Source organism: Pteropus medius, unplaced genomic scaffold, assembly GCF_902729225.1.
Source record: "Pteropus medius unplaced genomic scaffold, Ma_sr-lr_union100, whole genome shotgun sequence".
Taxonomy (NCBI): domain Eukaryota; kingdom Metazoa; phylum Chordata; class Mammalia; order Chiroptera; family Pteropodidae; genus Pteropus; species Pteropus medius.
Genome location: NW_024351543.1, coordinates 14768784 through 14790480, shown reverse-complemented (window position 1 = coordinate 14790480; position 21697 = coordinate 14768784).

The following is a 21697-nucleotide window of genomic DNA, read 5'->3' as shown; positions in this document are numbered from 1 at the left end:
CAATGGACAACTACTCAGCAATAAAAGAGAGCAAACTATTGATCTATGCACAAGCATAGGTGAATCTCAAATGCATTATGCTAAGTGAAAGAAGCCAGTCTCAATTGTATATGATCCCATTTATATGACATTCTAGAAAAGGCAAAACTACAGGGACAGAAAACAGATCAGTGGTTGCCAATATTAAGGATAGAGCAAGGGTTTGACTACAACGAGATGGCTGGAGAGAATTTTTTTGAGGCGGGTGGGGTGGTAGACCTGTTCTGTATCTTGATTGTTTTATTACTTACAAGAACTCCATGATTTGTCAAAATTCAATGACTGATCACCAAAAAAGAGTGAGTTTTATTAAATATAAAAAATTTAAATAAAAATTTTAAAAGATGAAAAAGATATATGAGGATAATTGCCCTGTGTACACTTGTATTAGGGAATGAGTTCCATGGATGATTGGATGGATAGATGGATGGATGGACGGACGGATGGATGGATGGATGGATGAATGGATGGATGGATGTCTGCCTATCTACTTACTTATTGCTCAAATTTTTAGGTTCCCTAGGGGATATTTTTCAGACCTTTTGGGTAGGAGAACAGGTGTCTCTTGTGTACATCATTTTCAGCGTACAGTGCAATGAGCATCTGAGGATTAAATGAGACACCAAATGTGAAAATTCTTTATAAATTGCAAGTGTACTACAAATGCCAGCTACGCAATTGTTAAAGGAAGAAACCATCTAGATATTCATTTGTTCTGCAACTATGTTGAGGCTGCTGAAAGACAATAAAACAAACACAGGTTTAAAAAATATCCATAGAAAGCCCCTGTCCAAGGATGAAGTTATATGCCGGTGGTACAATGAATGCACATGAAATACAAAGCCACTACTAATGGCCATCCTCGACATGTCCCCTTCCCAATTCGCCACCTGACAAAATGCTAATGGGGGACTGGAAACAGAGGACGCAACCAATCTCAGCAACTTCCTAACAAACAAAATGAAACCCAGAAAGAAGGGACTTCCACAGGGTCACTTTGTGAGTTGGTGGGAGAGTTAGGGTCACCGGTCTCATGGCAGAATGTTACATTCAATTGCCGTTTTAAGTGATGTGCAAAACAGTTCTTCCAACTTCTCAGCAGCTAACCCCAAATAACCAGACTGGCATGTTACTGTAATAGGCGAAATATTCTAGAGACATTAAAGGAGGAAAAAAAAAAACAAAGTAATGTTCCAATAAAGGAAAACATCTATCCAAAGAAAATCTTTTAATTTAACTGATAATTGTAACTTTTTTTTTTTTTTTTTGCTACAGTCTGCTGGGGAGGACTTGATTTCCCTCTCCTCTCCCATGCAAGAGAACAATGGTGCGATTGTGGGTAATTTTACTCAGCTGTTTCTCAACCTCTAAATACAAGCCATCCTCTGCTTCCAAACATGAGCCAACCTATGCTATGATCTAAAGAATTTTTTTTTTTCAAAATACAAATTTCCAAGGAGAGAAGGGGGTTAGTGGACTTAAAGGCTTTTATCCATAGACCTAAGAATTGGTTTTCCCAGTGTTTAAAAAGGAAAAAGACCACTCTACAGAAAATCGATACTGCGTCTTTGTAATCCCCAGCCCGAGTGAAGAGGGAGATTGCAGAACAAAGCTGCTGTCCCATGTGGATGTTTCCTTCTGGATTAAACCTAACATTCCAGTTGATTTTTACAGGCTGAAACTACAGAGGAAAGAAAATAAAACTGCCTGAAGGGAAAGACCAAAAAGCAGTAAATAAAGAGATCCTATTCTCCACTCCAAAGAATACAGAATTAAAAAAACAAAAAAACAAAAAACAAAAAATTGACACATATCTTTGGACAAGTAGAAAGCTCATTTTTATGAGACCTTTATTCCAAATAGCAATGAGGTTGCAAGTCTTAGAAGAAATAATGCAAAATAAAGGAGCTTAGACCCTCCTTTCCACAAGGCTCCCCACTCACAATGAGATAGAAACCAGAAGAAAGGAGGTGATCATGGAGATTCATCTTGATGCAAAGGTGGGTGCGTTTATTTATAGATACTATGCCCTTCTTACACCTGAACGGTTTACTTCCTGACAAGACACATTTAGGATCATCATATGCTTGAATTTACTAGCAGACATTATGCAGTAAATTATTTCTGGCTATAAAAAGCATGCTTGATTTAGGTGTCTAGCAGAGTCCTATACGTATGACTATCACGATGTCAATAGACAGTGTTTAACTTCTAATCATCTCCTTATGAGCATTTAAGAACATCATTCATTTTTAAAGAGAGAAGAGTCAGTGAACTGGCAGATGTCGGACAGACGAATTTTTTATTTTACTCTCCATGTCAAACAGTCTGCTTACAACAACTTTCATCAAACAAACATTTCGAGATGGGAGGTGGTGAGCTGTGTCATAGTCCCATTTGGGGTCCCATGGACTTGAGTGGGCATTTGGCTTTGCGTCTTTCTTGTCATGTAGTCAACTCTCTTGGAGCCCGATTGTTTTCATCTGAAAAATGTAGATGACTGTACCCACCTCACAGTGCTATTGTAAAGTTCAAATAAGATACTTTGGTTATGCTTTGTAAATAGTAAATTATTTAAAAACAGAAGGGAGAATTTAGGTTTTTGTTTGTTTTTCTTTCAGCGTTTTTTGTCCCCAAATGAAAAGAAAGAAATGAGGAATGTCCTCACTATCGAATTACACTACCCATCGGCATACCTCACCCCTGGGGGTTCACCCTCTCACATGAGAACTCCTGCCGAAATCGTCCAAGGAATGCTGGGTCAGTGGATTTCTTGCCAGCAAGGCAGAACTGTTAAGTCAGAATTTGAGCAGATGGTTGTCCCTAAGCATTAGGTTTATTTACAACTTAGAAAGAGGACTTTACGACTATGTTAATTTAGAATTGCAATGATTGAGATACTTCATTCTGTCACCAGCAGAACCTATAAGCAAATTCCAGTCCCCTAATGTATCCCTTTTATTAGATATTTTTCAAGAATTTTGATTGGTAAATGCCAAATGAGGTGCTCTAGTCTCCTATTCCTGATGGTTCCTTATTGGACCACATCTATTGGTTTTCCTGCCCTTATTAAGGTTTCCCCCTTTTGATTATGGTAAATTAATGGAGCGTTTCTAACTATCTTAATTCTTTTTCAACTATCTTGGATAAATAAAATTTATTTTTCAAAAATGAGTGTACCTTATGGCTTTGCATAGTCATTCACACTTTAATATAATTGGATACTTAACATCTCTTTAGCTCATTTGCATTCATAAGAGAATGCAAGGTTGAGGAAGATGCAGAAAAGAAAGAGGAGGAACATAATTTGCAAATTCAAATGAGCGAGATGTGGGTGAGCCTCCTGGAGTGGGCCTAATTTTTAATTTTCACTTGGTTTCATTCCACTGTCGCCACTGCTCTGGGACTTACAGGCTTGATCAACTGTCTCCCTCTGCTCTCTGGATGGCATTATTTTAACTCTGGGGACAGGCTACAGTGGGGTTGTGGTGGCACCTAGAGTGTGGTACCTGGCAAACTTATTCTTCCCTGTTTTGCCAGCCCCTCCCCTTACTTGGTTCCCTATGTCAATGGTGATGACATGGCCCAGACATTTTTCCATCTTTTCAATAAATGTGATTATCTATTTATGCTTTAGGAGATCTTTTTTAAAAAATATATATATATTAAAAAGTCATTTAAAAGTCACTTGCCATTCATATGTCTTGCTTTGGGGGTTCAGAAAATACATCTGTCTCAGCTATGCTCAGGTGTCAGGAACAGGCCCACTGCCCTGATAGCTCTGCCTTCAGGGGGTGTGGCCACTGCCTGGCCTAGACAGCACTCTGTTTTATAACAGAACTTTCCAAACTGATTCAAAGTAATTTTTACCGTTGTCTCAAGAACCAGGCCTGAAGACAGGGCATTAATAGGGGTCCTTCAATTCCGTCACTTTAGGTCAATGCCAAAATGTTCCTGAGAGGCCTCTTTAAGACTAATTCCCTTCGTTTTAAATATTTTGTGCTGTGGCCTCAGCCGTTTCTCAAGGCTTGAGTCTCATGGTCTAATGATTATCTTTGTGGGAGAGATTATCTTCCTGTCAGAAATTTCAGCCTTCATTTCCCCTTCCTTAATCATACCGGTTTATTTTGTTTGAGGCTTTCTTCCTGTGCCTGGTATATGAGTATTCATTTTCCTGGGTCTTATACAATGTCAGCCCCAATTTCTTTCCATATACCCTCATTGTGGCATGATCATTCTGCTCAGATGAGTTAGCACTTGAAATAATGAAATAAATTAAAATCAGAGTCACGTCCAAGTTTATATTACAATATGTGCTTCCAAAACCAAAGGGACATTTCAAATAGTATTTAGAATTAAACTGCCTCCAATTGGTTCTGCTTCCAAAACCAAAGGGACATTTCAAATAGTATTTAGAATTAAACTGCCTCCAATTGGTTCTTCATAAATATATGACCTCTCTGGGCCTCAGTTTCCTTATCTGAAGCTGAGTGAGAGTGAAAATCACACACCTTGCCAGTGGGCTTCTATGAAGGCTAACAGATTTGTAAGAAGTCTAGCATGCCGGCTCACATATAAAGGATAACCAATACATTTATATGAGCCCATTATTTATCTAACTCACAGGTATTTATACATCTTCTGTGCAAAATCATGGTACTGTTCCCAATATGATATATCAACCTCTACTCCTGACTGTTCTTCCTTTTACCATTGTCTGCTGGCCCCCTGCAATGCAATCTGACTGGTTGTACGTAGGTTATACTTCAGTTTTCCAAGACAACCCAGAGAGGGGGGAGAAGGAATATTCTGTCTTCTCTGCTTAGCAGTCTCCCCCTTGCTCCTGGAACCACTCCCTCCCTGACTCCAGCCATGTGGTTCACATGAGAAATGCCTTTCTCTTACATGGCCACGGCTGAATGTTCTGAGATGGACATCTTCCCAAACCACCTAGAGTCATTCTTGGAAATCTCTGGAGCTGCAATTGAGAAGAGACTCTGTCTCTCCTAGTTGCAACCTTGTGGAGGGACACTTGCAGTCGTTGGCAGCGATGTTTCTGGCTGTGTGGACAAGGTCAGTGTACGCAAATGGATAATCAAGCCAACAAACAGGCAGGTTGAGAGAGGGAGAGAAGCCATCCTGGTGGCACTGGAGTCCTTGATAAAGATGTCCTCAGGTCCAGATACATGTCTGCTCTTCTGGAAGGCTGGCTGTTCAACGTACGCTTCATGGCATGACCTCCCCTCATTGTTCCAGGTGGGATCCTGTGCTTGAAACCGAGAGACACCTAAAATGAGGGGGCACGATCACCTACTTAGCCAGGATGTGTCCTAAGAGAATTTCCACTTCTTCCCCCCTGCCTGGCCTTGTCTGTCAGGCTGGACTCTGTATCAACCCCTCTGCCCTTGCTAATCTATTGGTGCATTCTGTCTACTATTTCAGTCCACTGATGAAATAATCATCATAGTTCTTACTGGAGGATCTCTGGCAGAGTAAGCATTTTGTGTCTATTATTGCTCTTCGTTATGCTAAATTATAATTTCAAAAGGTAAAATCATGACTCAGGTGAAAATGTGAATTGAACGCGAGTCAAAGGTTTTATTCAACTCATTAATTAATAGGAAGCCAGTAAGATGTTAAAACTGGTTCAAATAAGAATTGGAATTACATTGATTTATATTCTCTACCAGACAAAATGAAGTGACATTGTGTGAAAATAATTCGTGCACATTGCTACGCGTAGGAAATATCACCATCAGTTTTCTCAACTTAATTCCTATCCTTAGAGAGTTGTTAAAAAAAATAAAGAAATAAGCCTAGTCAACGAGTATGTGTTTTTGTTCAGGGAAGAGTTCTTTGAGTGGTCTTTCTATGTATATACAAGTGAAAGACAAGTAGCCCCATGTGGCAAGAGCCAAGGGGATTCCACTCAGGCCGCCATGTCCTAAGGCATCTATCTGGTCAGCCAAGCTGATATTTGCAGAGTGGAGCCATTGTGCAGACTTTGCCCTGAACCATCCTATCCTATTCCCTGAGAACATTCAGGGGGACCGGGCTGGCCTTCATCAGATGCTGAGTTGCAGGAAAGGACAATGAGACCCCAGAGATAAAACTGCCACAAAGAAACGAGGTGACCTCCAAGGAGAGAACTGGATTTAGCAATGGTTTGTAGCATTCCGGGTCCTGGGATGGAACAGATTGTTCCCTGAAACAGGCTAATCCTCCTGCCTGTCTCTTCACTGGCCGAACCCAGTCAGAAGCAGAAGGCGGGAAGTGTTGATTCTGTCTATGACAGTCGGCCTCCCAGAGCCAAGAGCGGGGTGGAGAGGAGAAAAAGATGCATCTGGAGGGACAGAGTGGCAACTCCGAGCACAGGGGTTAATGCTGAGAGTGGCAACTCTGAGCACAAGGGGTTCACCTTGGCACGATGGTGGTTTTCTGCAAAATAGCTGAATGGAAAGTGAGATAAAAGGAGTTGTTTACTTACATCAGAGCAGGGCGGGGCCGACCCAAGGACGGTGGGCCTGGTGTCTGCAACAAATTGCCACCTCAGGAGACAGGCACAAAAAACAACATTTCAAATCGCTTCCTTGCTTAGTTTTAATTTTAACTATTTTATTTAAAATCGCTTCTTGTCAAATTTAAGAAACGAAAAGGGGTGACTCTGGTTGTACCTCTCATTAAAGAAGCAGACCGACCACTTACAGTGGCAAGAGCTGAGGCTGGATGGCTGAGCAGATGTGGAAGGACTTGACTGTCAGGTAGAGACTATCCCAAAGGCAGAGGGACTCACCAAGGGACTCGTGCAGAGAGCCTCACATTTTACTGGAGTGCTCGTGATGGATTATTGCCCTGACAGATTAATTGCTCTCTCAGACAGAGAGGACAACTGGAGAGCACTGAGGACCAAGAGGAGAAGGCAAGGAGCCAACCAAGGGAGACAGGAAACAAGGATGAAAAAACAGCACTTGCTTTTCAATCTTGAGCCTTAAAAATATGCAGTAGGAGGATTAGAAAATCTTGGTTCTAGGCGCTGCGTTCTTGGATTTTTCTATGCTTCATTTCTAAGCTTTTGTGGAATGTGTAAGTTGGTTTCCAAACATTCTGAGTTTTCATTCAACAAAATTGTATCACCTGCTCTGTGCCACATACCAAGAAACAACAGAGAAGAAAACATGGGTGCTGCTCTCGATGCCCCATAACCTTGCAGAGCAATAGACACATGAACAATTGACTGAAAGTGTGTGTTGAGCCCCTAGAACAATACAGGGCATTTCGTGGACAAAAGAATGATAGCTAAAATTTTTTTAATTTGTTTTAGAAAATAGGTGCAAAAAAATTCAGTTAACTACACTCTTCAGTTCACAGCATCTACCATCACCAGTCTCTGTTTTATTGCAATTTCTCTCATTCGATTCCCACTCCTATACGTCTCCCTTCCTCATTGGCACCTGTGTCAATGGACTTGATAAATACTCTTGCATATGTTGCTATTCTTATAAAAATATACAGAAGTCATATCATGCCATAAATCTTAATCTGTTTCTCTCAGTCAACACTCTGAGTTTACGATCTATGCAGGATGCACAAGCATATTTAGTTCATAGCACCTAACTGCTGAAAAGTATTCCATAGGTTGTATCTATTCCATAGTACTCAATCCATTCCCCTATTGATAATAGCCTGGTTGCCTCCAACTGCCCCACCGCCAAATGATGCTGAGATAAACACTTGTACACCTGTCCATTCTTGAGCTGTAAGCAAGCTTCTCTGTAGTATTTTCCCAGGAGTGGGCCAAACGGCTTATAGAGTATATGCAACATCCCTAAGTATTGCTTTCCAGAGACCCGCACTTGAGACTGTCTGATTCTCTACTCTGAGGTTTGCTAACTTAGTGGCTGTAAAATGGTATCTCATTTTCTTTTGCATTTCTCAGTTATGTAATGAAGTTGAGCAATGTCAGCCATTTAGATATTCTTTATGAACACCCTTTGTGCATTTATCTGTTAGAATTACTTTATATCTAGGTGTTATTTCTGTGTCATTTGTTGATGATGCAAGAATCTCCCTGTCTGCAAGCCAAATGCCATCTTTGTCACTTGTATCAGATTTAAAATACATTCTTAATTTTGGTGTAATATAATCCATTAATTTTTTACCTTGTGGTTTGTGTTTTCTGGGTATTGCTTAAGAAATCCTTCAACCCCACTCCCATCCCAAAGATACTCTCTTTTTTAACTTTATAGTTTTATTTTTCCATGGGACCTTACTCCATCTGTGGTTCACTTTCATAGACAGAGGAAGGTAAGATCCCAATTTTATTTTTCTCCGATACTGAGGCATTCTTTCCTTTTTCCACTGATTCGTGGTGCCAACTTTATGATCGATCAAGTTCTCTCCTGTGCATGAAGGTTTGTTCCTGAGCTCTCTGCTGTCTTATTGGGCTAGACTGTTCACCCACAATTACCAGACTGCTTCTGCTTCTATTGGTATGTGTTAATACCTGGGAGGATGAGTCTTCCTTCTTGGCTTGTCTTTTTCAAAGTGAACTTAGCTATTTATGGACATATGTCCTTCCTTAGACACTTTAGAGGAGGATAGTAGAGTCTCTAAAAAATACATATGGCTGGAATACTTCTTGGGTTACATCAAATATATAGTCGAATCGAAGGAAATTAGCATCAATATAATATTAACTCATCCAGTCCAATATTGTGGACTACCTCTCCATTTATTCAGATCATTTTCTATTTCATTTTTTTAAGTGTTCAGATTTTCTTCAAAGATGTTTTGATATCTCTTTAATTTCTTCCTTCCCAGATACTTATAATTTTTGCACTTGTGAAAGGTATCGTGTTTTCTACTATATCTTGTAATTGTTTATTGCTTGTGTAAGGGATGGATGCTATTGAGTTTTGTAAGGATCTTTTTTTGAAAAACCTCGCTAAACTCATAAGTTTTAACAGTTTGTTATTGATTCTATTGGGTTTTCTATACAGTTGAGCATATTATTGGCAAATAATAATTTTATCTCTCCCCTTATTATCCTTTTACCATTTAGTTCCTTCTTATGTCCATTCGCTAGAGCCAGCAGTATTATGGTGGACAGTGAGAGCAGGCACCTTTGCCTTATATTTGATCTTATAGGGAAAGCATCTAAAATCCTTCCTTTGAGTAAGACGCTTCTGTTGGTCTTGGATATAAAGACTCCTAGTCGTTCGCCATAGTTCATCCTTCCCTTCTTTTCATGATGTGTCAGCCGAGTTGCCCTAGAAAATGAAAACTAAAGTAAAAGTTTATATGTTAGCACTCTGTTGGACAGAGGAGCAAACTCAGGAAAGCAAAAGTCAAGGAAGCGAGAGGCAGGAAACGGGGTGGGGGAAGCAAACAAGGAAAGTATTCCTGGACTGCCCTAGCTTCACAAAAGCGGCTGCTCACACTTTGCAGCATGTCTCCAAGAGGCTCTGTGAAATGACCACAGCATAGAAAAGCCTAATGGGGTTGAAAAGGGAGCACTATTACTGCGGGTATCCTGCCGTGTCTATCTCCCAGTGGTGAAGGTCAGCCCAGGAGGCCTTTCCCTCCTTCATGTTTGGGTTCATCACTCAGCCCTCTCAAATGCCTCTGCAGATCCATTCTGGCCAATGCACACACGGGGACCCCTAGACTGCAAGAACAGCACTGCCGCCAAGCATGCACTCCAGAAATGCAAGGTGATGGCTCACCATGACTCCCTCGGGTCTTCTCTCTTCACCTCTAGGTCTTTAAGGCTCCAGGAAAGGGATGAGCTGTCACCAGGGGCACCCTCACAAGTGACTAAGGTAGACAGACATAGCCAAGGAGATGGGGAGCGATGAATGATGGTTGTGTACACATGACAACGGAACTAGAGCTTGGCACACTTCCTAGACTTGATTGTAATATGATGATGCCATGTGTCTAAACTATCATTATTGAAATGTAATGTGAAATGATATGAGCCATTCTGTGTCTGGAACTTAAGACACTGGGCATGTCTCCTTCATGATGTCTTTTCTCTTAACAGCTGGAACTTGATCATGGCAGCCACCTAGCTTTCACTAAAGACAATGACTCCCCTATGAGATGGTAGAACTATAACTTAGAAGAAACTTAGATTTCTGAATGACGACATGGAGCAGAGACATCCATTCTCCTGATCAGGACTGTTCACAATGAGATGGTTAAGTGAGAAAGAAATAAACTGTTTTATAAGCCACAGTTTTAGATCCTTTTGTTAAAGCAGGTCACTGTACCCTAACTAATATAATAACTTTTATTAAGAAAATAAAATTATCATCTATTCCTAGTTTTCTGAGAGTTTTTATCTTAAATTGTTTAATTTCACTACATTCTTTTCCTGTATTATGATAATTTTGTTATTTTTCTCCTTTAGTCTATCAAGAGGGTCAGCTGCATATAGAGATTTTCTAATGTTAAAGCATCCTTGTATTAGTGGTTTGTATATATTATGTATATATGTATATATGTATGTATGTATGTATGTATACGTGTGTGTATAATACACACAGATTATATATGTGTGTATATATATATGTGTGTATATATATATATGTGTGTGTGTGTGTGTGTGTGTGTGTGTGTATATATATATATATATATATATATATGCCATTAGATTTAATTAACTAATGCTTAATTTAAGGTTTTTGCATCTGTATTTATAAAGTCAGGTAGGCCTTGAATTAGACAGAGTTTAACTGCATGTAAGAAATCATATATACAGAGTAGTTTAAATATAGAGAGTTGGGTGCTTATAAAATCATTAAAAGGGACGCGGAAGCAAGCCCTAGGCTGGGCTTCCAGGAATGACTCTCAGAATGCTGTTACTAGTAGCATAGTTGGATGAGGAGGAATTGAGAGCTGCCACTGGAGGAGCTGGCTGCCAGACCTCCCCTGGGGTTGTGATCCACAGAGCAGGAAGCTGCCACCCCCATCACAACAGCCTCTTGACACCACAAAGCTAGTGACTAGAAACTAGAATGCCAACGCCAGATCCTGATGCTTCTAAAATAGCCTCTAAACTTCAAAGCTAGTGACTGGACTCCACAATGCTGCCCTCGTAAAGTCTCCATGACCATGCTAAGCAAAGGAACAGCAAGGGCACTAGGAAAATGGCCTGCTCCACATTTTGAACTTCAAGTGCAACTAATTGGTGGAACTTAATCACATCAAGGACTCTAGCTGCAAAGAAGACTGAAAAGGTTGTATTTAGTTTTCTTAGTTTTGCAGTGTGGGTGGGCACACTGGAAGAAAGTTGGAATGAATAGTGAGTGTCATTGACTATTGTATTGGCCAGGATGGACTAGATCATGCTGCAATAACAATCCCCAAATCACAGTGGCTTAAAATAGCAAAGGTTTAGTTCTTGCACACTTTACCTGTGTATTACTGATCAGCAGGCATCTGACTGCTCATTGTAGTCATTCAGAGACCCAGATAGAGCAAGTGTCATCTCACGCATTGCTGGTTGCCGTGACAAAGCTATAGAGACACTTGATATCAGACCAGCCATTAAATGCAAGAGTCTGGAAGCTCATAAATCATTGGTCAGAACTTAAGAGACCCCATTTACCTGCAAAAGGGCTAATAAATGCAATCCTACTATTGTCCAGAAAGCTGGGGTAGAACTGGAAATATTTGGTGAATATCACTTATAACTACCACAATTATGTTTACCCAGACCTAGAAAGGTCTTCTCTTCTACTACCTCATACAAATTTTGAATCCAGGTTATATTACACTCAGAATATGAGTAAAGCAGGTTTTTTTCCTTTTTCTATTCTCTGGAACAATTTATATTAAGTAAGGATTACACATTCCTTGAGAGACTGAAAGAATACATTTCTAAAACTATCTGGGCTTGTGATTTTTAATGTGTATAAAAGGAGATCTTTGAAATACTTTTTCACATGGTACTGATAAATAAGTCTGTTCAAGTTTCTTAGTTTGTCTCAGGTCAATTTTTGCTTTTTATATTTTTATTATAAAATATTTTAATATTCTCTCATTGCATTTAAATCTCTATTATAATTTCTTGCTTTTGACTTTTTAATTTGCTTATTTGCATATTTCCTCTTCCTCAGTCTTTCTAGAGAGCCATCTAATTAATTATATTGGCAAAACATTGATTATATTAAAATATCCTTTTCTTGGTTTTGTTGTTATTCAATATTTTACTGATTTTTGTCTTTTTATTTATTACTTCCTTTTGTGTTATTTTTTCATATTTACTCTTCTCTTTCAGTTGATTCTTGACTTGAGTAGTTAGGACATTTGGTTTCAGTCTTTACTGTTTTATAATAAATATATTTAAAGCTATAAATTCAAAGACACGCATTTTAACATATAGTCCATTTGGGAACCATAAGATATTCTGTTTAGGCCTGATGAAATCTTTGTTTTATATGTCTATATCCTTTGCCTCTGATATTCCATTTCTTAGAATTTATCGTACCAATGTAATTGTACAGTGGGTAAAGCTATACATAGGCTATTTATACATGTATAAACAAGGCTATAGCTCTTGTTTACAATAGTAGAAACACCCTAAATGTCCATCAGTAGGGAATTGTATTAATTTCCTGTGGCTACAAATTATCATGAACTTGTTGACTTCAAATAACATGCGTTTCTTCTTTCATAGTTCTGTAAGCCAGAAGTCCAAAATCAATATTACCGGTCCAAAATCAAAGTGTCAGCTGGGCCTCACTGCCTCTAGAGGCTCTAGAAAAGAATCTGTCCCGTGTATCTTCCAGCTTCTGATGGCTGCTGATACTCCTTGGCTTGTGCCCACGACATTCCAATCTCTGCCTCTGTCTTCAAATCACCATCTGCTCTGAATGTGTTAAATCTCTATCTGCCTTTCTCTAATAAGCACACTTGTGATTCACTCAGGACCCACCCAGATCATCCAGGATAAGCTCCCCATCTCCAGATCCTTAACTTAATCACATCTGTAAAGACTTCTCTTTTTTTTCAAAAAAGGTAGCATTTACAGGGATTAATATATGAACATTTGGAGGGATATTATTCAGTCTAATATAGAAATAATTAGATAAATCATGGTATATTCGAATCTACAATGAAATATTTTGCCATCATTAAGAAGAATGAAATGGAACTCTATATACATATACATATCAGAGACATACTCAAGAGATTAAAAAGTACGTTGCAGAACATGCAACAACATGGATGGACATGGAAGGTATTATGCTAAGTGAAATAAATCAGACAAAGAAAGACAAATACCATATTACCTCACATGTGGAATCCAAAGAACAAAACAAACAAAATAGTATATTACCAAACAATAAGTTCAACATTATTCTACACTAATTTACATGTATTTTACATGTGCTTAAAATATATTTCTTAATACATACACAAAAGTAGCAATAATTACCTCTGGAAAATACGCTTCGGAACAGATCAGAAATATGAGAGAATTTCCTCTTTCTTTATACTTTTCGATATTGTCTACATGTTTTTTAAAAATCACAAACAGGTTATTTTTACAATCAATCACTCTAAAGAGTTTTTGTTATAAAATATTCTCTAACCCTGTCTAAAGTGCCCTGGCCCTGCTGTGCAGGGACTCTTTGCTTTCCCCAGCAATCCTTTTTTGCATGAGAAGCAAAGATCAAGCAGAACAAAAACCTTTTGCCAATGCCCTGTGAAGCTCTATAATTGTCCTCATTTGCCACCTCTTGTTGAACTTGCAGTGATAAGTCATAATAGGAATGGAGAAAGAAGTTGATGAATCAGCTTTCATAACGAGCAAAAACAGGAGCTATTCAATTAATCAGCACATAAACCTTCAAATCCATGTCCACCTCAAGCTGTACCTCTTCCTTACTGGAGAACCTTGAGCAAGCAACTTAACCTCTTAGATGTCTTTATTTATAAAATAAGGAAATCTTAGGGTCTCCCTCATAGGGCTGCAGTGAGGACTAAATGAGACAATGCATCTCTAAGTAAAGTGCTTGACATGAGCTGAGTTGCCATCTGCCTATGTGCAAATGAATGCATTGGTGAAATTCAAGTGGTGAATAGTGGGGATGATATTATATTATATATAAAAGCAGGTGCATTGCAATGATATGAGCCTTACACCACATGAGAAGTTCCCGGTTCCAGAATGGGTGCCAGCTGTGTGACTCATATCCAAGTCCCTTCCCATTGTAGCTCCAAGTTTCATCAACTGAAGATTGAAGGCTCTGAACTATGACCTCTAAGTCCCTTCTAGCTCTCACATTCTATAATTCCGGAGGCTTGGACACAAGATTCATGTTTGCGCTTGTCAATCAATGTGTTTCTAAAAGTACTTATAAAGAACATTGTACTACCTTGAGGATAAAACACTGAATGGATCTTTTTATGGACTGAATTATGCCCCCGCCCCCAATTCATATATTGAAGTCCTAACCCCCAATTAGAATGTATTTGGAGATAGGGCCTCTAAAGAGGTAATTAAAATTAAATAAGACCATAAGGGTGAGGCCCTAATCCAATAGGATTGGTGTCCTTATTAGAAGAGGAAGTGGGGTGACATTAGTAAGATAGTGGAATAGGAAATCCCAGCCCTCATTCTCCCACAGAAACATCTTTCATGATTAAAAACTCTCAATAAACTAATTATAGAAAGAATTTACCTCAACATAATAAGGGCCTTATAATAAAAGCCCACAGCTAATATCATACTCAATGATGAAAAACTGAAACCTTTCCTCTAACATAAGAAACAAGGCAAAGATCTCTACTCTCGATGCTTCCATTCAACATGGTTCTGGAAGTGCTAGTCAGAGCAATGAGGCAAGGAAGAAAAATACCAGAAAATAAGAAGTAAAATTATCTCCGTTTACAAATGACATAATCTTATATGTAGGAAACCCCTACAGATTACACACACACACACACACACACACACACACACGTCAATACTACACTATTAGAACTAATGAATGAATTCAATAAAGTGGCAGGATACAAAATCAACACACAAAAATCACTCGCATTTTTATGTACTAACAATGAACTATCCAAAAGAGAAAAATAAGAAAACAATCCCATTTAAAATACTTAGAAATAAATTTAACCAAGGAGATGAAAGATTAGTACATGGAAAACTGCAAAACACTGATGAAAGAAATTTTTAAAAACACCTAAATGGAAAAAAATCCTATGTTCCTGGCTTGGAAGACTTAGTATTGTTAAAACATCCATACTTTTCAAAGTGATTTACAGATTCAAGGCTAACCCCAACAAAATTCCAATGACATTTTTTACAGATCGAAAAAATAATCCTAAAATTTGTATGGAACCCCAAAAGATCCTGAATAGCCAAAGCAATATTGAGAAAGAACAAACCTAGAGGCATTATACTTCCTGATTTCAAAATATATTATAAAGCTACAGAAATTAAAACCATATGGTACTGATATAAAAAACAGACATATGGATGAATGGAACAGAATAGAAAGCCCAGATACAAACTCACTCATATGTAGTGAACTGATCTTTGACCAGGGTATCAAGAATATGCAATGGGGAAAGGATAGTTTCATTGACAAATGGAGTTGGAAAAACTGGGAACCCACAGGCAAAAGAATGAAATTGGACTCATATTATACCATACACGAAATTGATTAAAGACTTACATTTAAGACCTGAACCTGTAAAATTCCTCAAAGAAAATAGGGGGAGAGCTTCTTGATATTGGTCTTGTCAGTGATTTTTTTTTAATATGATACCGAAAGCACAGGCAGTAGAAGCAAAAATAATCAAGTGGAACTTCATCAAATTAACAAAACTTCTCCATGACAAAGAAAACAATCAACAGAATGAAAAGGCAACCTACTGAATGGGAGAAAATATTTATAAACCATATATCTAATAAGAGGTTAATACCCAAAATATATATAGAACTCATAAAACTCAATATCAAAATTACAAATAACCGAATTACGAAATGAGTAAAGGACTTGAAATAGATGCCAAAGAAGACATACAAATGGCCAACAGACATATGAAAAGGTGCTTAATGTCACTAAGCATCAGGGAAATGCAAATCAAAACCACAATGAGGTATCACCTCACACCTGTTAGGATGGCTGTTACAGAGAACAAGTGCTGGCAAGAATGTGAAGAAAAGGGAATCTTTGTGCACTGTTGGTGGGAATGCAAATTCATGCAACCATATGGAAAATAGTAATATGATTCCTCAAAAATTAAAAATAGAACTACTATATTATCTAGGAGCTCTACTTCTGGGTATATCTCCAAAAGAATTGAAACCAGCATCTCAAAGAGATATCTGCACTCCCACTGTCATTGAATTATTATTCATTGTAGCCAAGATATGGAAACAACCTAAATGTCTATTGACATGTGAATGGAAAGAGAAAATGTAGTATATATATAGAATGGAATATTATTCAGCCTTAAAAAAGAAGGAAATTCTGCCATATGCAAAAACATGAAAGAACCTGGAGGACATTATGCGAAATGGATTAAGGCAGTCACCAAAGGACAAATACTGCATGATTCCACCTATATGAGATATCTAAAATAATCAAACTCACAGAAGCAGAGTACAATGGCAGTTTCTGGGGGTTGCGGGAGGGGGGGGAGGAAATAGGAAGTTGTTCAATGGGTCTAAATTTCAGTTATGCAAGATGAGTTCTAGAGATCTGTGTACAATATTGCGCCTATAGTTTACAATACTATGTCTTGCGCTTAAATTTTTGTTGAGGGTAGATGTTGCCACAAAAACAAATGTGAAGAGGAAGAGATACTAGGGATGCATGTGCATAGTGGAAGGGCCATGTGAGGACACAGAGAGAAGGTGGCCACCTGCAAGCAAAAGAGGAACCAAACCTGCCAACACCTTGATCTTGGACTTCCAGCCTCCAGAACTCTGAGGAAATACATTCTGTTGTTTCAGGCACCCAATTTGTAGTATTTTGTTGTGGCAGTCTGACCAGGCTAATACAGAATTTGAAATCTAGCCGTGGTAGAAGCTTCTTTTGGGAATGCTCAAGAGATTTCATGGAATAGTTAAACATTAAAAGGGTTTATCCTGGCACTATAAAAGCCATACAAAGATGTTATATATGGTTTGGGTGATTGGAATATGTTGTCAAAATCTAGAGCATTTTTGGATAATTTCAGGTGTTGATTCTCCCAACCTTCAGTTTGGGAAGCAGAATTAAAGAAGCTCAGTGGTATAGACAAGAGTTTGGAGTGACCTGGGCCAGACTGAAACTGCTTACTAGCAAGATCACCCAGATCTGTTACTTAATCTGTCTTCATCTGAGGATTCTGATGCTTCTCATTGGATTATCAAGGGCGTGAAATTAAATGAGAGGCTATAGAGACATGGCAACCACATGGCACATAGCTTAGATGCTATTACATTCATTTAACAATGAAAAGTCATTACTTCTGCTTTCCTTGAAAACTTCATTACCTTGGAAAGAAAATAATATTTTTTATTAAAATATTTCCTAGCCTAAATTCTTTAATTCAGTGTTTTGCCCATTAAGAGGTCTGTACTTCCATCAGAAGCTGATAATAGCATCCATTTATCGAGTTCTGATTTGTGTACCAAGTACATGTGAATTTTTCATGCATTATTTTCACTTAGGCCTCTAGATACCCTAAGAGGCAAATGTTGTTTTTATTCCCATTTTATAGGGGATAAAAACCTAACACTCAGAGACATTAAATAGCTTTCCAAAGGTCCTACAACTAGAACCACCAGCTGTTTGACTCCCCAAATCACTGTTAGCTACTATGTTATACTGATCTCAAAATATAATTACTTTTTATAGAACTACTTGTTTTTCCTATGCTAAATATTGAACGTTTTTAATCTTCACAACAATCTTTTAAAGTCGGTACAAGATTATATCACTGTTTTACAGATAAGGAAACTAATGCTTAAATAATTTGCCTAATGTGACTTAGCAAGTAGCAGAGCTGAGGTTCCAACTTAGGTGTTTGTGAGTCCAAGGTTCTGGCTCTTACTGCCCTGCCTTACTGCCTCTGTACTATATGTAGACTGCATGGAGCCCTGGAAAGTGCACAAAACTGGAATTCATGAGACCTGAGATTTAATCTTGACTGTGTTTCAAACAAGTTGTGTGACATTGCATAAGTCATTCACATCTAAGCCTCCATTTTATCATTTGTTAAATAAAGAATTTAGAGTAGATCACCTCTAATTCTGTTGGCTCTAATGATCTACCATACCAGGTGAATTTTGTGCAATTACATTCATTGTATCACTACATTTTAAGAAATTAAGTGATTACAGACTCTTAAAAGAAAACTATAGTTGTTAAACTATTATGGTAAAGAAGTTTGATGGAAATACTTCAAACATCAGCTTTGGACATGAAATGGCGCACTGGTAGATGCGTAGTGGGAATGAAGATTAGATTGAGTATCTGTGATCTTAGACAAGTGTTCTTTCTCACTCTGCTTCAGTTTGCTTTTTGGTTGAGTGAAATTATTCTGATACCTGTATGTTCACCTTAATAAGACTCCTTCAAGTATTTAAAAAAAAAAGAAAATAGATGGGAAACAACCTTGGAAAAAAAGTTAATAAAAATTCAAGACTATCTTTGAAGAGGCCTTTTTCATTCCTGGAACTGAATGTCAGTGGCTAAATTTAGAGTTTGGTTCACTCTGACCATTTAAACATAACAAAAAAGAAAAGAATGCTTCCTGTGTGATCACAGTGGCAATAACTGAGTAAAAACAAGCATAAAATTTAAAAACACTATAATTTCAGAAAACTGAGTAATGAAAGGTTAGGAACAAGAACTGAGGGGAGAAAAAAATTAAAATTGGTAGATATGAGGGCAAAAAAGATTCATAACTGAGGAAAAGAGAAAGCGAGAGGAGGCAGAGGAATGGAGGAGATAGGAAAAAGAGGAGGAAAAGGTCATTTCCACCAAGAGAGGGCCCGGGCCACTCCTAATTTGGGGAGTTGTGCAAACATTGCCAAATTCTTATTTTAGGACATCACCCTCAAGTTATTTTGAATTGAATTCCACAAAATGAGCCCTCCAAAATCCACAGTAGTTTGAGGAATTGGGGGACATCCTTTGGCAAAGTCGAAAATAGATTTTCTATTCAGCCACCAGGGGGTAGTACATTCCATTCAATTCAACAAACATTTAGAGAAGATTACCAAGTGCAGGGTGCCTTCCAGGCTCCCCCCATGAATAAGCCAGTTCATTACACTCGAGTATATCTGATAATATGTTTACGCAAATAATTATAACTCAAGGAGAAATGAGCTATGAGTTGCATTTGAGCTATGTCTATAAGGCTGGGTGGAAATTCAAAATAAGCAGAGATGTGTGGTAGGAGAAAGGTTCTAAAGAAAGAAATAACATTTGGAAAGAAAATTTGGTGACAAAGATCAACTAAGCTTCAAGCTTCTATTATTATAGTTAGACTAGAAAGCATTTTATTAACTCCATGTTTTTATACATTCAACATCCACAGACCAGTTAAGGGGATTAGTTCCAAATGTAAATAACTGAACAAAAGTCAGTTATCAAAAAAAGATTCAATACAATTTTTTTAAAGTGCAATTATAAAAGTTATTAACAAGTGCTTCTTTATCATGAATGAGGTGGAATTGTTTGCAATCTTTCATCATGTTATCTCTATTTTGTTTCATGATCAATAGCTTGAACTCTAGTCTGGTTCTTCATTGAGTTAGCGTCTTTTCTTATCCTTTATTTCTATTTAACTAGAAAGTATAAATCACAATAGTAGATCTTTTGCTATGGTAGCAAGGGCCTCTGGTTCTTACAGTGGGTTCTAGATATTTGGATCAAACATGGACTCCAAAGTTATGGAGAGATTTCTCTCCAAATTCTAGTCACAATGCTGTGTAGAAGCAGAGTGAAAGAGCCTACCCCACTAAACACCAGAAAGCCAGACGGCTAATCCACATTTAGGATATATTTGGCTCTGATAGTGAATTTTCATAGTACGTTGCAGCATTTCAATTTTATCTTCTATTCTTTTTATTTTTCACAGCTTTACTGAGGTATAATTTATAAACCATTGTAAGTATACATAACAAGTATACAGTTCAATGATTTTTAATAAACTTACAAAGTTGTACAATCCTCACACTCGAATTTTGGAACACACCTTCCCACTGTGGGGGAGGGGGAAATATCCCCTCTTTTCCCTCTTAGTTCTTCTGGCTGGCCTAAGAATTAAATTGACATGAGACAAGAGTAACAGTAGAAAATAAGCAAATTTAATTCCATATGGACATATGAATGTTCCATAAGAATATGGATCCAAGGACAAATTGGGCAGTCGAGGCATACATGCCATCTTGAACTAAGGAGAAGGGGTGGGTAGTGATTTGAAATTTCAAAGTAATGGAAGGCAGTTCACATGGAGATGGAAAAGCAAATGTTAGGTAAATAAATGTTTGCCAAGCCATCTTAAATTTAAGTCTATGACTAACTTTGAGTTTTTGTATGTGCTATGAGGTAAGAATTGAAGTTTGTTTTTACATATGAATAGCTAGTTATTCCAGCACCATTTTCTAAAAAGACTATTCTTTACCCCATTAAATTGTTTTAGAACTACTAGAATCAATTTAATATAAATATAGGTCTATTTTTGCACACTCAATCCTACATGATTCCTGCATATGTCTATCTTGTGCGATACCCTAATTGGCCTAATAACACCTTATGCCACACTCTCCTTTAATAGTATGTTTTGAAATTAAACAATATAAATCTTCCAACTTTGTTCTTTCCTTTCAAAACCGTTTTGGCTCTGCAAGGTTATCTGTATTTCCATATATATTTGATGATCAGCTTATCAAATTCCACAAAAAATAGTGTGCTGGGATTTTGATAAGAATTGTGTTGGAGTAAAATAATTTTGGAGAAACTGACATCTTTATAATATTGTCTTCCAATCCCCAAACATATGATATCTAATTATTTATGTTATATTTCATTTCTCTCAGCAATATTTTGTTGTTTTCAGTGTATTTATCTGGCACTACTTTTGATAAATTTATTCCTAAGTATTCTGTTTTTTTATTTTATTTTATTATAAATTGAATTATCTTAATTTCATCTTTGGAGAGTTTATTGCTAGAATGTAGAAATACAATCAACTTTGTATATTATTCTTGTGTCCCGTGACATTACTAATAAATAAGTTCTAGACTTTTCTTTGTGGATTCCTTAAGGTTTTCTACATAAAGGATTATGTCATCTGTAAATAAAAAGAGTTTACTTCTTGCATTCCAATATGAATATCTTTACTTATTTATTTGTTTTTGTTTTTGTTTTTCAGTACAGGCCAGGACCTTCAGTATAGTGCTGAATAGAAGTAATGAGAGTAGATAGTCTTGGCTTGTTCGTGATTTTAGGAAGAAAGCATTTGGTCCTACACCATTAAGTCTGATGTTAGCTATAGGTTGTTCATAGATGCCCTTAATCAGATTGAGAAGTGCTCTTCAATCTGCTTTGTTGAGGGTTTTTATCACGAATTGGTGCTGGATTTTCCTGCATCTATGGAGATGGTCATGTAGTTTTTTACTTTATTTTAC